General features: G+C 51.0%; 1 protein-coding gene across 1 annotated transcript in view; it reads right to left on the minus strand.

The window, feature by feature from the left end:
• LOC138526509 (potassium/sodium hyperpolarization-activated cyclic nucleotide-gated channel 2-like) overlaps positions 1–16,977 on the minus strand; it is a 359,156-nt gene that overhangs the window by 260,041 nt on the left and 82,138 nt on the right. The gene's annotated exons all lie outside the window — the stretch shown is intronic.

Genomic DNA, 16,977 nt, shown 5'->3' on the forward strand with positions numbered 1-16,977 from the left:
TCTAGCCCAGATCTCTCTTCCAATAGATCGCCCGGCTCTCCTCCTCTCCCAGGGTGCCCTCGCGCTCCGGACTTCCTTCTTTTACCCTCGCACACAACCGACCATTCCCATGTCCTAGGTCTCATCCCTCCCCCTCCCTGGACAGACTTGCCCAAGCCTGCCGCCCCTCGTTCCCGTTCCGGATCCCGGTCAAGCTCAACCTGCAGTATTTCTGCTCCTTCCTGCATCGTAGTTATGTGCCTCTGCATGCCGTCCCACTAGAAGAGAAGCCCGAATGGGAAAGTCCATCTATATTTGATTCCGCGTTCCTTGAGCTTTGAAGTAAGCGGGCTCCATTGCTGCCGTTTCAGCAGTGTGCTGGCCGCCAGGTCCTGGTAAATTTCTATTCTATGACCTGAAAATGTCAACGGCTCTTTTTGTCTGGCTGCCAGGAGGACCGCCTCCTTCTGGGCATATCTTGTGAAGGCGGCCAGCTCGTCACGCGGTCTGGCCTTCGGGCTCTTGTTGAAATATCCCACTCTGTGGACCCTATCCAGCTCAGTCTTATCAGGGGTAGATTCCCCCAGTAGCACTGCAAAAATTCCCTGAACTGTTCTTTCAGGTCCCCGTCCTGGACCGTTTCCTGCAGAAGCTTCAACCTAACATTGACTCTCCGAGATCTGTTTTCCATTTTCTCCATTCTAATCTCGAGGTTGCGCGTCGCAATGTCAAGTCTCTCAATAGCCTCACTATTTTCCGTCGCTTCTTTGCCCACCTCTTGTAGGCCTTTTTAAATTATATTTGTCCTCTCACCCAACTGGCTTACTTCCTGCTTGATTTCAGCCAAAACTTGGTGTATATCCGATCTTATTAGTTGAAATTGTTCCTGAAAGGTTCTTCCCAGTGAAGCCTGAAGCGAGCTCAGTTCTCCTCGCAGGTCTTGGCGCGTTATCAGCACAGCCCCATCAATACTCTCCTGGGGGGTCTCCGGCCCCTGAGGTCCCCCCTAGGCAGGCCTGTGCTCATCACTCGAGTCTTTATTTGCCCACATGGATGCAAGGGGGCCCGCGGAGTCCGCGTGTGGCGCACTTCCTTTAATCACCTTGCCTTTGGACCTGGAAGCCCTTCCTGTGATGTTGAAACTATTTATGAGTCCTATACATCCTTAGACTGTAGCTGCTGAGCCGGCTGTAGTAGTTGAGCCCCAAAGGTTCCCAGCACAGTCTAGGAAGCGAATTAGGGGTACCTCTCCCTTCAGTTTCTTCTTATTCTGACTCTTAGATGTGCTGCTTTGCTGAAATGAAGTTACCATTAAGGGGGGGCGGGAGCGCCAGGCCCCAAGACTAAGGCCTCCCTGGCGCCTGCCCTGGCTGACTTCTGCAATCACTCCTTCGCCTCTGCAGTCTTCCCATCCCCCCTAAAGCACTCCCTTGTGCACCCCCTTCTTAAGAAACCCTCTTCCGACCCCTCCTGCCCAGCTAACTATCGCCCAATCTCTATCACTCCCTTCCTGGGCAAGCTCCTGGAGAAACTGGCCATCTCCCAGATTAATCTACATGCTGAATCTGTTGGTCGTCTTCATGAACATCAGTCTGGCTTCAGAGCTGCCAGAAGCACAGAAACTGCTCTCCTGAACATCTGTGAGGACCTGCTCTCAAACCTTGACTGTAACACCCCTTGTGTTCTCATTTTGCTCGACCTCTCTTCTGCCTTTGACACTGTCAACTACACCATCCTGCTCAACCGTCTCCGTGATAACCTGGGTATCACTGGTCAGGCTCTGGCATGGCTGACCTCCTTCCTCTCTCTCCAATCGACCCTTCCAGGTCCAACTGGGTTCCTTCCTCTCTGACATCTTTTTCTCTACCTGTGGTGTCCCCCAGGGGTCTAACCTCTCCCCCTGGCTGTTCAACCAGTACCTGGCACTTCTTGCTCACTGCATCGCCGCTCTCTGTCCCAACTTTCAGTGCTATGCGGATGATACCCAGCTCATTTTCAGGATACCCTCGGCCTCCTCTTCCCCTTCCCTCATCTCCGACTGTCTTTCTGCTATCCAGGAATGGTGTGCCGCCAACGACCTCTGCCTTAATGCCAGTAAGACTGAGATTCTACTTATCGGCACACCCACTCCCTCCTTCCCTGCAGCCCTCTGGCCGGCCTCCCTTGGCCCTCTTCCTGCTCCTACCTGCAAGGCAAAAAACCTCGGGGTCATCTTCGACTCCACACTCTCTTTCTCTCCTCACATATCTGACGTCTCTAAGAAGTCACACTACCAGCTACACCTCCTCAGAGGTATCCTTCCTCTCCTCTCCTTCCCCCAGAAGCTTACTGTCTCCAGAGCCCTAGTTCTCTCAAAGCTGGACTACTGTAACAGCCTCTATCTAAATCTTCCTTCCTCTACTCTCCGCCCTTTGCAACGCATCCAGAACAGGACTGTGAGACTTGTCCTTGGCCTCAAGCCCAGGGACCGTATCTCTCCAGGACTGAAACCGCTACACTGGCCCCTAGTGGCTGCGAGGATTAAGTTCAAAACCCTCTGCATTGTCACCAAGGCCTTTTGGGGCCTTGGGCCAAAATACCTCCAACTCTCTCTTTCTAAATATCTTCCTTCTCGAGCTCTTCGCTCATCCACCTCCAACTACCTAAGGGTCAGCCGCTTCTCCAAGCAACGAGCTGGGGGTAGATCTCTCTCCGCAGCAGGGGCCTCCCTTTGGAACAGCCTTCCTGTCTCCCTGAAACTTGAGGAGAACCATCTCCGGTTCCGGAAGCACCTCAAAACCTTCCTCTTTGCCTCCGCTTTCTCTCCCTTTCTCCCCTGCTAAAATCACTGAACCTGCACTGAATCTGCAACTGGCCACTCACCGATCTTGGTCCTTGGCCCGGCCACTCTTCCCTGCACTGCCTACCTGCACTACGGGACTGTCTCTATATCCTACAGCCCCTTCTCCCGGCACTTACCTTGCACTTGCCACCAGCTGGCCCTATTATTTATCTTGTATTCTACTAACCATGTACCGCACTCTCCTTGCACTTGCCACCAGCTGGCCCTATTACTTATCTTGTATTCTACTAACCATGTACTGCACTTCCCCTCTCCCCTTCCCCTTGCACTTTTCCCAGTCCCCCTACCCTTGCACTTGCGCGATCTGAATGACACCTGGCCTAGTAGGATCGTTGTCTGTTCTCCCCTTGTTCCCCCCCACTGCCTCGTCGCGCCTTGAAACACTTGTGTATAGGCGCTTTACAAATGCCATATCATATCATATCATAAGGCGCCTGGGGACCTCGCAAACAGAGCAATTCTTGATCCCGCACGGATCGTATTCAGTTCTGGGGAGAGAGCGGCATCCGGCTCAACCGCCAATGCCCCCGCCAGTCATGGAAGGGAACCTGCGCCCTTAAAATCTTTTAAATGGGGAGGGGGTCGGAGGGGTGCCCCGCGCGAGCAAAACCTGGGGACCCAGACCGCCGGGGAACTGCCTCCCCCCCTCCTTCCCCCGTAGCCAGTCCCGCCGTCCATGCTCCTCACCTTCGGGCCTCCGCAGGCCCCACCAAGCAGCCCCGTCCACTCGAGGGCCGTTAGTCCACGGGGTGACCGATGACGTCTGATGACTCCGCGGCGGGGCAGCAGGCACCAATGGCTTCCCCGTATCGGGTCCCGGGCAGCCCCGGTCCCACCGTGGCATTTAGGTGCCCGCCCAACTCTCGTCCTGGCGGGCCAAGGACCTGGTGCAAATCGGGCCCGCCCCGCCAGGTCCACTTGGCGCGCGTGCAGCGGGTGCACCCAGCACTCCATCCGCCTCTCGGTGGATGCCAATGAGCCGGATTTCCTCCCACGGCCCGAGGGGGGGAGGGCTATTTCTACAGCACCCAGATAGGCGGCAGGCGACGGGCAGCCCGGCCCGCGCCCCCTCCCCCACCCAGGCTGCCCAGAGCCAAGGCACCAGTCTCTGCTCTCTCCCGGTCCCCGCACACCAAAGAGCTGCTACAGGCGCTCCCGTCTGCCCACCGATTATAAGGGCACCCGTTCAGTCTCGGCTCTCGCCCGTCAGCCCGCAGCGGGGTGGTGGATCCGCTTCAGCCAGGGGGGGAGCACCGGAGCACCGTCAGCACACGTCAGGCTGTGCCGGTGGCCATCTTGGAATCGAGACATATTTTTTGGTCGTTTTAAAGGAAACTACTGGACGGATTGTCACCAAATTTAAATAAGCACGCTTTCGGGACCAAGCTCCTGCCCCTGCCGCAAATTTGGTGAAAATCCGTCCAACGGTTTGGAGCAGAGTTATAAGCCACCCAAAAAGTGCTCTTCCTATGGAAACAGCAATTTAGCCATAACTACACAGCCACTGCCGTGGCTGTATTTATTTATTTTTTACATTTGTAGAGCGCACTGAAGCCCATAGACATCGAGGCGCTATTACATGAAGGCGTAAGCAGCAACATAAGGTACTTAGTTACAGAGAGAGGAGCGGAGCATAGTTACAAATGATGTTCGTCTGCCTGTAGATATAAAGGCAGGGAGGTTTAGACAAACAGCCTAGTTTTTAAGGCTTTGCGGAAGGCTAGATGAGAGTCAATCCCCCTGAGGTGCGAAGGTAGGGCGTTCCAATGTGCGGCTGCTAGGGCTGAGAAGCTCGAGCCGCCCGCACGTACTCTACAAGTCTTGGGAGTAGAAATCAGGTTGGTGTAGGCAGATCTTGTTGGCCCTGCCGAGGTGGGTCGTGAAATTCTCTGGGCAAGGTAGGGGGGAGCAAGGTCATGGAGGCATTTATGGGTGAGGGAGAGGATTTTAAAGATGATCCTCTGCCTAATGGGCAGCCTGTGTAATACCAATTCTAATAAGAGGGGAGCCTGACAGATATATATATAGGTTTGATGGTTCTAAGTTTTAGAAAATCTAGAATCTTACCTTGTCAAAAGGCCAGAACGAAAGTGATGGATAAAATGTACCCTTGATTATCGAGATCATCCCAGCACGAAGAGGTTGTATTTTCTTTGAGTCGAGCGGAGCCCATATCCCAAGGGTGTTTTTATAAAAACATATCATGTGCTCCCCAAAGCTAAGTTTGCATTCAATTAATACCAAAAATAAAATAAACCTGAAATAAAATGTGTACAACTACCACTGCCCTTTTCAAGCCTCGGTCAGCAAAACTATTTCTAGTTCTGGCTATGGAATTCACCATGAGGCGGGTGACAATGAAAAAGATGGTCAAATGTGCCCCATCATCACAAGTTGGTTTATAAATATAGGGTATTTTGTAATGAATCAGAATACATTTGTATCGCAGTCAAGCAAGTCTTACACACACCTATGGGCTTTCAGGCTTCTTTCCAATCTTGTGTCATAACAGGCAGACACGTTTAATACGATGCTAGTGACGCAAGATTAAGCTGAGACTTCTTTTACGAATACTCCCCTTATCTACGTCTGTAGGATAGTTGATGTTGTGTGGCCTATTTCATGCTTAACTTTCTATTGGATTGCACAATAGCTCCACTTGATCAAACATATGCATGTGTTGACACTAGATTTGCCTTGGCCTAAAATATGTACATTTCGAAATATTCAATAACCATCCTATTTAATAAAGAAATGTTAACAAATACATTTCTATGCCCATTTTGTTTACTGGCAATAATAGGCACCTCAATCCAAGTTTGACAGTGCTATACCACCAAATTAAATGACTGTTACCACCAGTGGTAATAGTAATTCAGCACCTGATCATAATTGTTAATCCGCATTCTAATGTCCCATTGAACTTTATTGGGGAGTGGCAGCATTACTGCATATGGTTCAACGCCAGCACTATTATACGTGGGCGAAGTCAATATTACTAAAGCCAAAGAACATAGATATGTATGGTTGATTATGGAAAAGAAAGAAAAGGTAGGATAAAAGGTGAAAAGGAACGTAGATCAATGTGGTAGAGAAGGGGTAAGGGCAAAGGAGTGCATGGAAGTGAAACACTCTCAGAAAGCAAAAACACATGAAAATGTTGCAAAAATAAAAGTCTAAAATTGTTCTAATTGTTTCTGGGATTTGCGATAATGGAATTTTGCATTTCTAACATACAACCAATCCAGCCTGCTGTTTTGAAAGGTTTACAGGGAAATTAAGACTGTTCAGTGTTGCCCAGTAAACTGAGCTGTTTTCCAGTTGAACCTATTTCCATTTGTTAACCTAACTAGGCAATTGCAGTGTGCAGAAGGGGTTGGAAAGGGGTAGTTTATGTTCACATTATTCCCAGCAACCGCCTACACGAGGGCCCAGTCTCTGCAATACCCCAGGAATAGTCAAGGGTTTCCTGACAGGGCCCAATTACAACTCGTGTAGCAGCTTCAGGGCTGTGTATTCATCAGGGTACCTTCATACTGAAAGCTACCTTAACCTGTAATTGTTCTCAGTGTTGGACACTTCTTCCTACTATAAAACAGTCAATTCTAGAGTGAGGCATCCTTCAGTGCTCTTCTTTAGATTAACTGCCACTTACTTTGCTGGCTGTCCCTCTGGGCTGCTCAGCGCTCCTCAGGGGGCCTTACAGTGACATAAAGCGATATACAAGCAACATGGATGCCAAAGCCTTATTGCCAATGCAGCCCTCAGCATATGAACCCTGAGCCGCGACTGAACTCTCAGACAATGGGAATCATTACAAGTATGGCAGAGCAGAAATAAATATGCGGTAACGGAATTACCACCAATGTTCCTGCTCCACCATACTACGAGCATGGCCCTGGAGTTGAGGATTTACCTCCAGGATCACTCTGGAGGTAAATCCTCCGATTTACTATCGAAAAATCGGAAGAATACGGCATCCGAATTACTGCTGCAGTAATTCTGCTAAAAAAGGTCCATAGGGTCTCATCACGAGTTGGGCAGTAGCACTTAAATGTGGCAGTAACGGTAATTAGCGCTGCCAATACCGCTCCGTCGGATCACAAGTCGGTCAAAATACCGCCACCCACAAAATGAACCCAGGGCTATTACAGCCAGCGCTATTATAGACGGCAGTAATAGCACCGTCAACACAAAGCGCAATTACAGCCGTATCACAAGTCCATGTACAGCAGCATTAGTGCCGAAACCCGGCGCTAATACAGCCGAGATTAGCCTCCAGCCACAGGTGCCAAATACAGGTGCCAAAAATGAAGCCACAGGTGCACCCAATGCACTCCAGAGGGCTACAAAAGGCACACCCCTACCACAAACACTGTTTTCCAACAGTATTATTTGCTGCAAGATGGGACAGGCAGCTGCTCATGCTGCGCCAGGAAGTAGAGATGCAGGACAACCAGGCCAGGGCACAGGGAGTACAAGTGGCGGGGAGAAGGAGGAGCGTGAGGAGAGCCCAAGCAAGGCGTGCACCCATCCCCACGGCCAGGCCCTCACCCTGGACCCTCACTGACACCCAGTTGGTGACTCTGTACCTCTTCAACAGGCAGACCATAACTGAGCTCCTCAGTACAATACAGGATGACCTAGGGAGCAGGATAAACATCAGGACAGCTGTGCCCCCACTGCTGAACCTATTGTTCGTACTACAATTTTTAGGTACTGGCACCTCCCAGCACTCTGTGGCCATGATGCACAGCATGGCACAGCTCACATTCTGTGCAGTGTTGGCCCAGGTGCTGGATGCACTTCTGCAGCATGTGCATTAGCACATTGCACAGCTAACCACCCCAGCCCAGGTAAATGCTGTGAAGGCAAAGTTCAATGCCATAGCCCAACCGCCAATTGTTATAGCAGTCCTGGACTGCACCCTTGTTGCGTTGGTGGCTCCCCAGAGCCACAAACCAGTCTACAGGAATCAGAAGCACTACCACTCCCTCAATGTGCAGGTGACTTGCGACCCCAACCTCATCATCACACACTGCTGTGCCCGCTGCCCAGGTTCCACCTACTGCTTCATAGTCCTATGGAACAGCACACTGCCAGGATACATGGAGAGGCACAGTGGACAACGGAAGTGGATAGTGGGTGAGTAAATCTGCCTGCACGCATGTACTGTGAAGCACCTGATCAAATTGGGGTGGAGGTACGATGAAAGACACAAAGCATGTCGTGATAAGTAAATGCAAATGTTGTACCTAGGTGGCCCTTGCACCAATGTCAGTGTACAGCTCAGGGTGAATGCACATGTTGGACACACCTGGACGTACATGCTGATGAACACATACAGCATCAATGCAAACCACACACATGACTACAAGTACTACAATGCATCATGCATGATCCAAACCAATACCAAACAAATGGCAACATTGCATCGCACAACTGCATGCCTGCCAGTGCCACAGGCATGTACCCCTGTACACCCACCCTGCAAAGTTGCCCAACTGCCCCAGAAGAGTATGGAAGTCCGATAGGGAAACCCTGCATGCCACAAGCAAGAGAGCAATACACAGCCCCAAAGCCACCTACAGGAACAAATGTCACCAATAGACACATAATCAAACATCTTCTGCAATGTAACAGGGTGCATGCACGACTGGTTGCCCTTGCGCTGCCTCCAGGCCTAACCACTTAAGGGACTGTATCTGCAACTCTACAGTCCCCTGATTCTCTGCACTTATGAGCCACCGCCCGGCTGCACTTACTAGTTATTTTGATATGATATGTTATTTATCATGCGCTTAATACCCAGAGGTTTCTAAGCGCGGACCCGGGGATCGAACCTGTGTTGCTCCGTGTCATCTGGCTTCCAAGGTGAGCATGTTGCCCCTGAGCTATCCTCCCGAGCCTTTGCACTCCCCCATCACCCCCTTGCCCTTCTCCCCCTCATCCCCCCTCAGTTGTGTGATTTGAATGACACAAGGCCTAGTAAGATTGTTGTTTTGTCCTTCTTCGGTCCTCTCTTCTTTGTCTTGTCGCACGTAGAAAAACTTGTGTACAGGCGCATTATAAATGACTTATCATATCATATGATGTGATGGTCAAAGAATGCATGATACCAGTGACACAGCATGCACATAAATTGTAGAGGCACATGCCATGTAATGAAGCCCCATATGCATGCACATGATGTCCATTTCCCTGATAGAAAATGTTAGTCCACCAACACACATTTCATAGAGACTGATGTGTGTGCATCTCCCCATGCAGAAAACTCTGGATATCCGCAGCTGAACTGGCTGATGACCCCTGTTCGTGATCCATGAACACTGCAAACATGGCATATAACCATGCACACAGCAGGACCTGTGTTTACATTGAGCGGACCTTTTGGATTCCTGAAGTCACGTTTTTGATGCCTAGATCACACAGCCGAAGCCCTTATGTACGCACCTGAAAAAGTAGGGAAGATAATGCTTGTGTTTTTTATGTTTCACAACATTTGTATAAGGGGGAATGTAAACCTACCCCCTGAAGCGGACATGCCACCCCCAGAGGATGATGACGCAGTGCCTGAGGCAAGTCTCAGACCAGGCAATGTCAGATGACGTGAGGGATGGGAGAATGGCACGCCAGGTACTGATAGTCCATTCCTTTTGACAGTTTCACATGGCACAAGCCATGCACCACTGTGTGGCACCACACAATCAATAAACACAACTAAGGGCCTCATTACAAGTCTGGCGGTCCAGAAATAAGGGTGCAGGTAGCAACGTACTGGCACCTTTTCTGGACTGCCAGACTACGAGAATGCTGGCAGGGGCCAGTGCTCCCGCAAGGTCAGACCTGGATCCTGCAGACATGATTTTAACGGAATCACTGGGACTGTTAGCAACGGTACCAGTGCTTCTGTGTCCGTATTCCCGACGAGTCGTATAGGACTCCTTCAATCGGGACTTACAGTTACCGCACATGACCTGTAATATCCGGGGGCGATGTCCCTGGGCTTGGGCACCCATCTCCCATGTGGGTTGACCATCCCCAAGTGCAGCGGCAGTCCCAGGGAGCCCCGGCAGGGTCCCCATCCCTATCTGGAGTGAAAAACTGTAACGCAGGCCAGCCCAAACACGTGGAAGGTTGGGGATGATGTCCCCAGCCTTTGGCGCCTGACTCCCATGTTGGGCGACCTTCCCCAAGTCCAGCGTTGGTCCTAGTGAGTCCTGGCAGGGTCCCCACCCATCCGTGGAGGGAAAAGCTGTAACACAGGCCAGCCAGAACTTCAGGATGGTCGGGGGTGATGTCCCCAGCCTTGGGCGCCTCTCTCCCATGTTTTGCGACCTTCCTCTATTCCAGCGGTGGTCCCAATGAGCCCCGCGAGGGTGCCCATCCTTTCCCCGAGGAAGAAGCTGTAATGCAGGCCATCTAGAGCGCCAGGATAGTCAGGGGTGATGTCCCTGGCCTTGGGCAGCTGTCTCTCATGTGAGTCGACCATCCCCAAGTGCAGCGGCAGTCCCAGGGAGCCCTGGCAGGGTCCCCATCCGTTCCCAAAGGGAGATTCTGTAACGCAGTCCAGCCAGAACTCCGGGATGGTTGGGGTGATGCCCTTGGCCTTGGGCGACTGTCTCCAATGTGGGTTGACTGTCCCCAAGCCCAGCAGCGGTTCCAGGGAGACCCGGCAGGGTCCTCGTTCTTTCCCGGAGAGAGAAGCTATAACGCATCCCAGCCAGAGGTCCAGGATAGTCGGGTGATGACCCGGTTTGGGCAGCTGTCTCCCATGTGGGCTGACCATCCTCAAGTGGAGCAGCATTCCCAGGGAACCCTGGCAGGTTCCCCGTCCATTCACACAGGGAGATTCTGTAACACAGCCCAGCCAGAGCTCCAGAATGGTCGGGGTGATGTCCCCGGCCTTGGGCACCTGTCTCCCATGTTGGTCGACCACCCCCATGCCCAGCCTGGATCTCTGGCTGGGCTGCGCTATAGCTTTTCCCTCCGGGAAGAATGGGGACCCTGCCGGAACTGCCGCTGGACTTGATGACGGTCGACTCACATGGGAGACAAGTGCCCAAGGCCGGGGACATCACTCCCGATCACCCTCTAGCTCTGACTGGACTGTGTTACAGCTTTTCCCCACCAGGGAGCCCCGGCAGTGTGCCAATCCCTCCATGGAGGGAACAGCTGTAACACAGCCCAGCCAGAACTCCAGGATGGTTAGGGGTGATTTCCCCGGTCTTGGGAATTTGTTTCCCATGTGGGTCTACCGTCACCAAGCCCAGCAGCAGTTTCTTGGGAACCCAGGCAGGGGCCCCGTCCTTTCCCAGAGGGTGAAGCTGTAATGCAGGCCAGCTAGAGTGCCAGGATAGTTGAGGGTGATGTCCCTGGCCTTGGGCACCGATCTCCCATGTGGGTTGACCATCCACAAGTGCAGCGGCAGTCCCAGGCAGCCCCTGCAGGGTCCCTGCCCTTCCCGGAGGTAAATTCTGTAACGCAGCCCAGCCAGAGCTCCAGGATGGTCGGGTGATGTCCCTGGCCTTTGGTACCTGTCTCCCATGTGGGTTGACTGTCACCAAGCCCACCCGTGGTTCTAGGGAGCCCCAGCAAGGTCTCTGTTCCCCCTTCCCAGAGGGAGATTTTGTAATGCAGGCCATCCAGGGCACTCGGATAGTCAGGGGTGAAGTCCCTGTACTTGGGCGGCTGTCTCCCATGTGGGTTGACCGTCCCCAAGCCCAGAAGTGGTTGCAGGGAGCCCTGGCAGGATGCCCCATCACTCCTCGGAGAGAAAAGCTGTAACGCAGGCCAGCCAGAGGTCAGGGATGGCCAGGGGTGATGTCCGTGGCCTTGTGCGCCTATCTCCTATGTTGGTTGACCGCCCCCCAGTTCAGCGGCGGTCCCAGGAATCCCCGGCAGGATTCCCATCCATCCTTGGAGGGAAGAGCTCTAACAAAGAGCCAGAGCTCCAGGACGGAAGGGGGTGATATCCACACCCTTGAGCGCCTGTCTCCCATGTGGGTCGACTGTCCCCAGGTCTAGCGGTGGTCCCAGGGAGCCCTGGCTGCGTCCCTGGCCTGTTACAGCTATTCCCTCCGGGAAGGGATGGGGACCCTGCCAGGGCCCACGCGGAACAGCCATTGAGCTTGGGTGCCGACCACCCAAATGGGAGACAGGCGCCCATGGCCGAGGACATCACCGTTGTGGAGCTATGGCTGCGCTGCTTCAGAGCTTTTCCTCCGGGTAAGGATGAGGACCCCCATGGGGCTCCCTGGCACCGCCGCTGGACTTTGAGACGATCGATTCACACGGGATACAGGCGCCCATGGCCAGGGACATCACCCCCAATCGTCGTGGAGCTCTAGCTGTGCTGCGTTAGAGCTTTTCCCTCCGGGTTGGGATGGGGACCCTGTCGGGGCTCTGTGGGACTGCTGTTGGACTTGTGGACGGTCGCAACTTTTTCTTTTCCACCCAGGACAGTGCACCCATACATGTGAGGTATGGTTTTCATCGGGACACCTGTGGGAACGTGGGAAGGTAGGATATGTGTTGTTGCTGGCGTGTTTTGGTGGTTTCCTGGTGGCAATTGTGTTTTTATCCCTACATTTTGCCAGGCTTTGTGGGTTAACAATTGTTGGTAGATTCGCAATAGTCAGACCTCTTTGGATTCCCACAGGTTTCTTCTTTTCAGAAATGCATGGGGTTTCCTGTTTTCCTTAGTGGCTGCGACACCCCATTGCCTAATCTGTGGGTTGTCCACAAGACCAAATACCATACAAATGTCCTCTTTGCAGGCCCTTTGGTATACCAGTGGTTTAGCCTCTTTCCCTTTGCACCCAGTTAAGTGCACCCACACATGTGAGGTACCGTTTTTGTCGGGACACCTGTGGGAAAGTGGGAAGGTAAGCCATGTGTTGTTGCTGGCATGTTTCGGTGGTTTCCTGGTGGCAAATGTGTAATTGTGTTTTTGCCCACATTTTGGATTTTGCTGGGGCTTGTGGGTAATACATTCTAGGGCGATTTGCGCAAGTCAGAGCTCTTTGGATTCCCACAGGTGTCTTAATTTAAAAAATGCATGGGGTTCCCCACTTTCCTTGGTGGCTGGGACACCCCAGGCCAAAATGTGTGGGTTGTCCACAAAGCCAAATCCAGTCTTCCCCAAGGCATTTGATGTACCAGTGGTTTAGCCTTTTCCCTTTGCGCCCAGATAGGTGCACCCACACTTGTGAGTACGGTTTTCATCGGGACAAATGTGGGAAGCTAGGACATTGTTGAATTCCCACAGGTGTCTTCTTTTCAGAAATGCATGGGGTTCCCAGTTTTCCTTAGTGGCTGTGACACCCCGGTCCCAAATCTGTGGGTTGTCCACAAAGTCAAATCCAGTCTTACCCAGGGAGTTTGATGTACCAGTAGTTTAACCTTTTCCCTTTGCGCCCAGGTAGGTGCACACCGCACATGTGAGGTACCGTTTCTGTCAGGACACCTGTGGTAATGTGGGAAGGTAGAACAAGTGTTGTTGCCGGCGGTGGTTTCCAGGTGGCAAATGTCTGAAAATTGTGTTTTCCTTCCTACATTTTGGACTTTGCCAGGCCTTGTGGGTAATGCATTCTAGGGCGTTTCGCGAAAGTCAGACCTCTTTATATTCCAACGGGTGTCTTCTTTTCAGAAACGCATGGGCTCCCCCCATTTGCCTTGATGGCTGCGACAACCCAAGCCCAAATCTGTGGGTTGTCCACAAAGTTAAATCCAGTCTTCCCGAGGGCGTTTGATGTGCCAGTGGTTTAGCCATGTCCCTTTGCGCCCAGGTAGGTGCACCGACACATGTGATGTACCGTTTTCATCAGGACTGTGGGAAGATAGGACATGTGGGGTTGCCGGCATGTTTCAGTGGTTTTGTGGGGGCAAATGGCTGAAAATAGTGTTTTATCCCTACTTTTTGGACTTTGCTGGCCCTTTGGGTAATACATTCTAGGGCGATTCGTGCAAGTCAGACCTTGTTGAATTCCTAGGGCCAAATGTGTGGGTTGTCCACAAGACCAAAAACCTTAAATTGGGGGTGATGTCCCTGGCCATGGGCGCCTGTATCCCATTTCGCCTTCCCAGGCCCTTTGGTATACCAGTGGTTTAGCCTTTTCCCTTTGCGCCTAGTTCAGTAAACCCACACATGTGAGGTACCATTTCCGTCGGGACACCTGTGGAAAAGTATGAAGGTAGGACATGATTTGCCGGCGTGTTTTGGTGGTTTCCTGGTGGAAAATGTCTGAAAATTGTGTTTTTCCCCCAAATTTTGGACTTTGCCAGGACTTGTGGGCAATGAATTCTAGGCCGATTCGCGGAAGTCAGTCCTCTTTGGATTCCCACTGGTGTCCTCTTTTCAGAAATGACTGGGTTTCCCTGTTTTCCTTGGTGGTTGCGACACCCCAAGCCCAAATCTGTGGGTTGTCCACAAAGACGAATCCAGTCTTCCCCAGGGCGTTTGATGTACCAGTGGTTTAGCCTTTTCCCTTTGCGCCCAGGTAGGAGCACCCACACATGAGGTACCGTTTTCATCGGTACACATGTGGGAAGGTAGGACATGTGTTGTTGCCTGCATGTTTCAGTGGTTTCCTGGTGGCAAATGTGTTTTTCCGCCTACATTTTGTACTTTGCCGGGCCTTGTGGGTAATACATTTTAGGGTGATTCACCCAACTCAGACCTCTTTAGATTCCCACAGGTGTCTTATTTTCAGAAATGCATGGGTTTCCTAGTTTTCCTTGGTGTCTGCAACACCCCAGGCTCAAAGACAAGACCAAAAACCATACAAAATGTCTTCCAGTCCCTTTGGTATTTCCCTTTGTACCCAGGACAGTGCACCGACACATGTGATGTACCGTTTTTATCGGGGCCCCGGTGGGAATGTGGGAAGGTAGGACATTTATTGTTTTCTCCTGGTTTTGATAACATTTTCATACATTTCCTACTACACTTTATTACACAACCCTTTAATTTCCCAAATGTAACCTACATTTGGGCGCTGCTTTAGGCACTGTACAAGTCACCTATCCTTCAAAAGGTCTGCCTGTGCTCTTCCAACAAATGTATGCTTGCAATTCTTCACCACATTTGTTTTTCTTATTTTCAAATGCTAAGTACGCCTAGTTAAGCCATCAGCATAAACATCCTGTGTACCATGGCTCAGTGTTTGGCTTCTGGTATTGCTTGTTTTATGAAACATTACATAAAATGTGTGATTTGCTAACAAGAAGAGTCAGGGGAATGTAGTGGTGCATTGCTTTTCTCAATATTCACAGAAGCCATTACCTTACAAGTACAAACATGTCCTGCACATACCTTTTTTTTCTGTCATTTTTCCAATTTGTTCCTAAACTATGGGAATTTTACCTAGATAGTTGCCAGACCTGCGCAAATAACACATTCCTAAACTTGGAATTTTGTCTACCTTTCAGAAATGTATGCCTTTTTGGCTTCCCATTCAGCTTTCCTACCCTCGTCTTCTATTTCGTCAAAGCATGTTCTATTTAAAAAAATAAAAAAATAAAAAATGATAAAAATAGAAAAAAAATTGGCAACCTCTCACAAAACTGATGGTAACCTTATAAAGATATGGGGCCTCATTACGACCCAGGCGGTAAGTTACCGCCTGGGTCGTACCTTTACCACCATGGCGTAAACTACGTTTACGCATTGGTGGTTGGCGGACTTACCGCCCCATTCCGAGGTGAGTGGGGCGGTAAGTCCCCATTAACTCATTTACCCTTCCCCATTCCCATTTTTGCCCCATAGGGCATAATGGGAGTGGGGAAGGCGTTAATTACACCACCGTAAATTACGGTGGCGTAATTAACAACAAGGTCCCTTAGCGCCATGGATTTTAACACCTGCTAAAAGCAGGTGTTAAAACCTCCATGGCGCTAAGGGACCTCGGAATCAGGCGGTAAGGGTTGGCGCTGTTTACGCCGCCGTAAACCCCTTACCGCCTGGGTCCTAATGAGGCCCATGTTCTTTTGTTTCCACTCACCCCCCACCCCCACCTCATTTTACTGAAATTTTCTGAAAAAACACAACATTTTGTTGCTTTTGTTATTTTCTCATGCCCCCCCTACAGCAAACTGGTAGTGTTATGACCGCCTACATTTGGGAAGAAAAGGGTGCAAATTTGGTCCGGATATCACTTGTAACAAAAAGGATACAAAGGATTGATTGCTGACAAAAACGAAATGTCCAAAAAAGGGCTTAGCACTGGGAGGGAAAACCAAGGGGTTAATGGATTGCGTTTTAAAAAATGGCCACCGTACTGCTTTGCATTCCGGCAATAACGCAATTTCCGTTGGAGCTATAGGCGCTGTGTTTGCCAGCGGTAGCTCTATGAGCACCGGTTTCTCGACGGAAATCCTTATTTCAGCGGGCGCAAATAGTGTTACCGCCAGAGTCGGGCATGTTCACACCAGGTCGTGATACGGTGCTAATACTGCTGCACAACCCAGCAGTAACGCTATTTCCACTCACTGGAAATTGCGCCGGATTACCGTCCAACTCGTGATGAGGCCTATAGAGTCCTGTGTACTCTTAAAAACTGGGGATTTACACCCTCACTTGCAATCCACCGGTAATTCAGCTGGACCAAATGGCGGTAATGGTAATTCAGTTGGGCAGTATTCATCACCGGAATGCCTCCCAACTCGTAATGAGGCCCATTTATTATCAGACTATTGCATTAATCCCAACTTTTCTAAGTGCCATGCTTGAAAAATAACCCAAAATGCATATAACCATGCACAGCAGCCGGACCTAGCTTTTTATTCACCTTTCACACAGTCTTTTCTAGAACGAGCCACATCTGGCCTTCCGGCTTGGCAGCTTCGAACTACTATGCAAAATGTGGCAGGAGTGTGTTTCCTGTGTGGTCCTCTACAGACTTTGATTGTTTTTTCCAGCTCTATTGCAAGGCGGAGCATTTTTGTCAAAAACCCCTGCCAGACGCAGAGCGTCTCGGAGTGTGGCAGGAGTGTGTGTGTGTGTGTGTGTATTCCTGTGTTCCCTGGGTGCCGTGGAGCCGTTATAGGAAGAAGGCTCTGTTGGCATGGCTGGAAGATCCGGTATCCCGCTGACGCGTGCTCAACTTAGAGGAGCTGAGCGTTCCGAAATCACGGATGGTAAAATATTCCGCCTG

Source organism: Ambystoma mexicanum, chromosome 7p (assembly GCF_040938575.1).
Source record: "Ambystoma mexicanum isolate Mex_15411 chromosome 7p, UKY_AmexF1_1, whole genome shotgun sequence".
Classification (NCBI taxonomy): Eukaryota; Metazoa; Chordata; class Amphibia; order Caudata; family Ambystomatidae; genus Ambystoma; species Ambystoma mexicanum.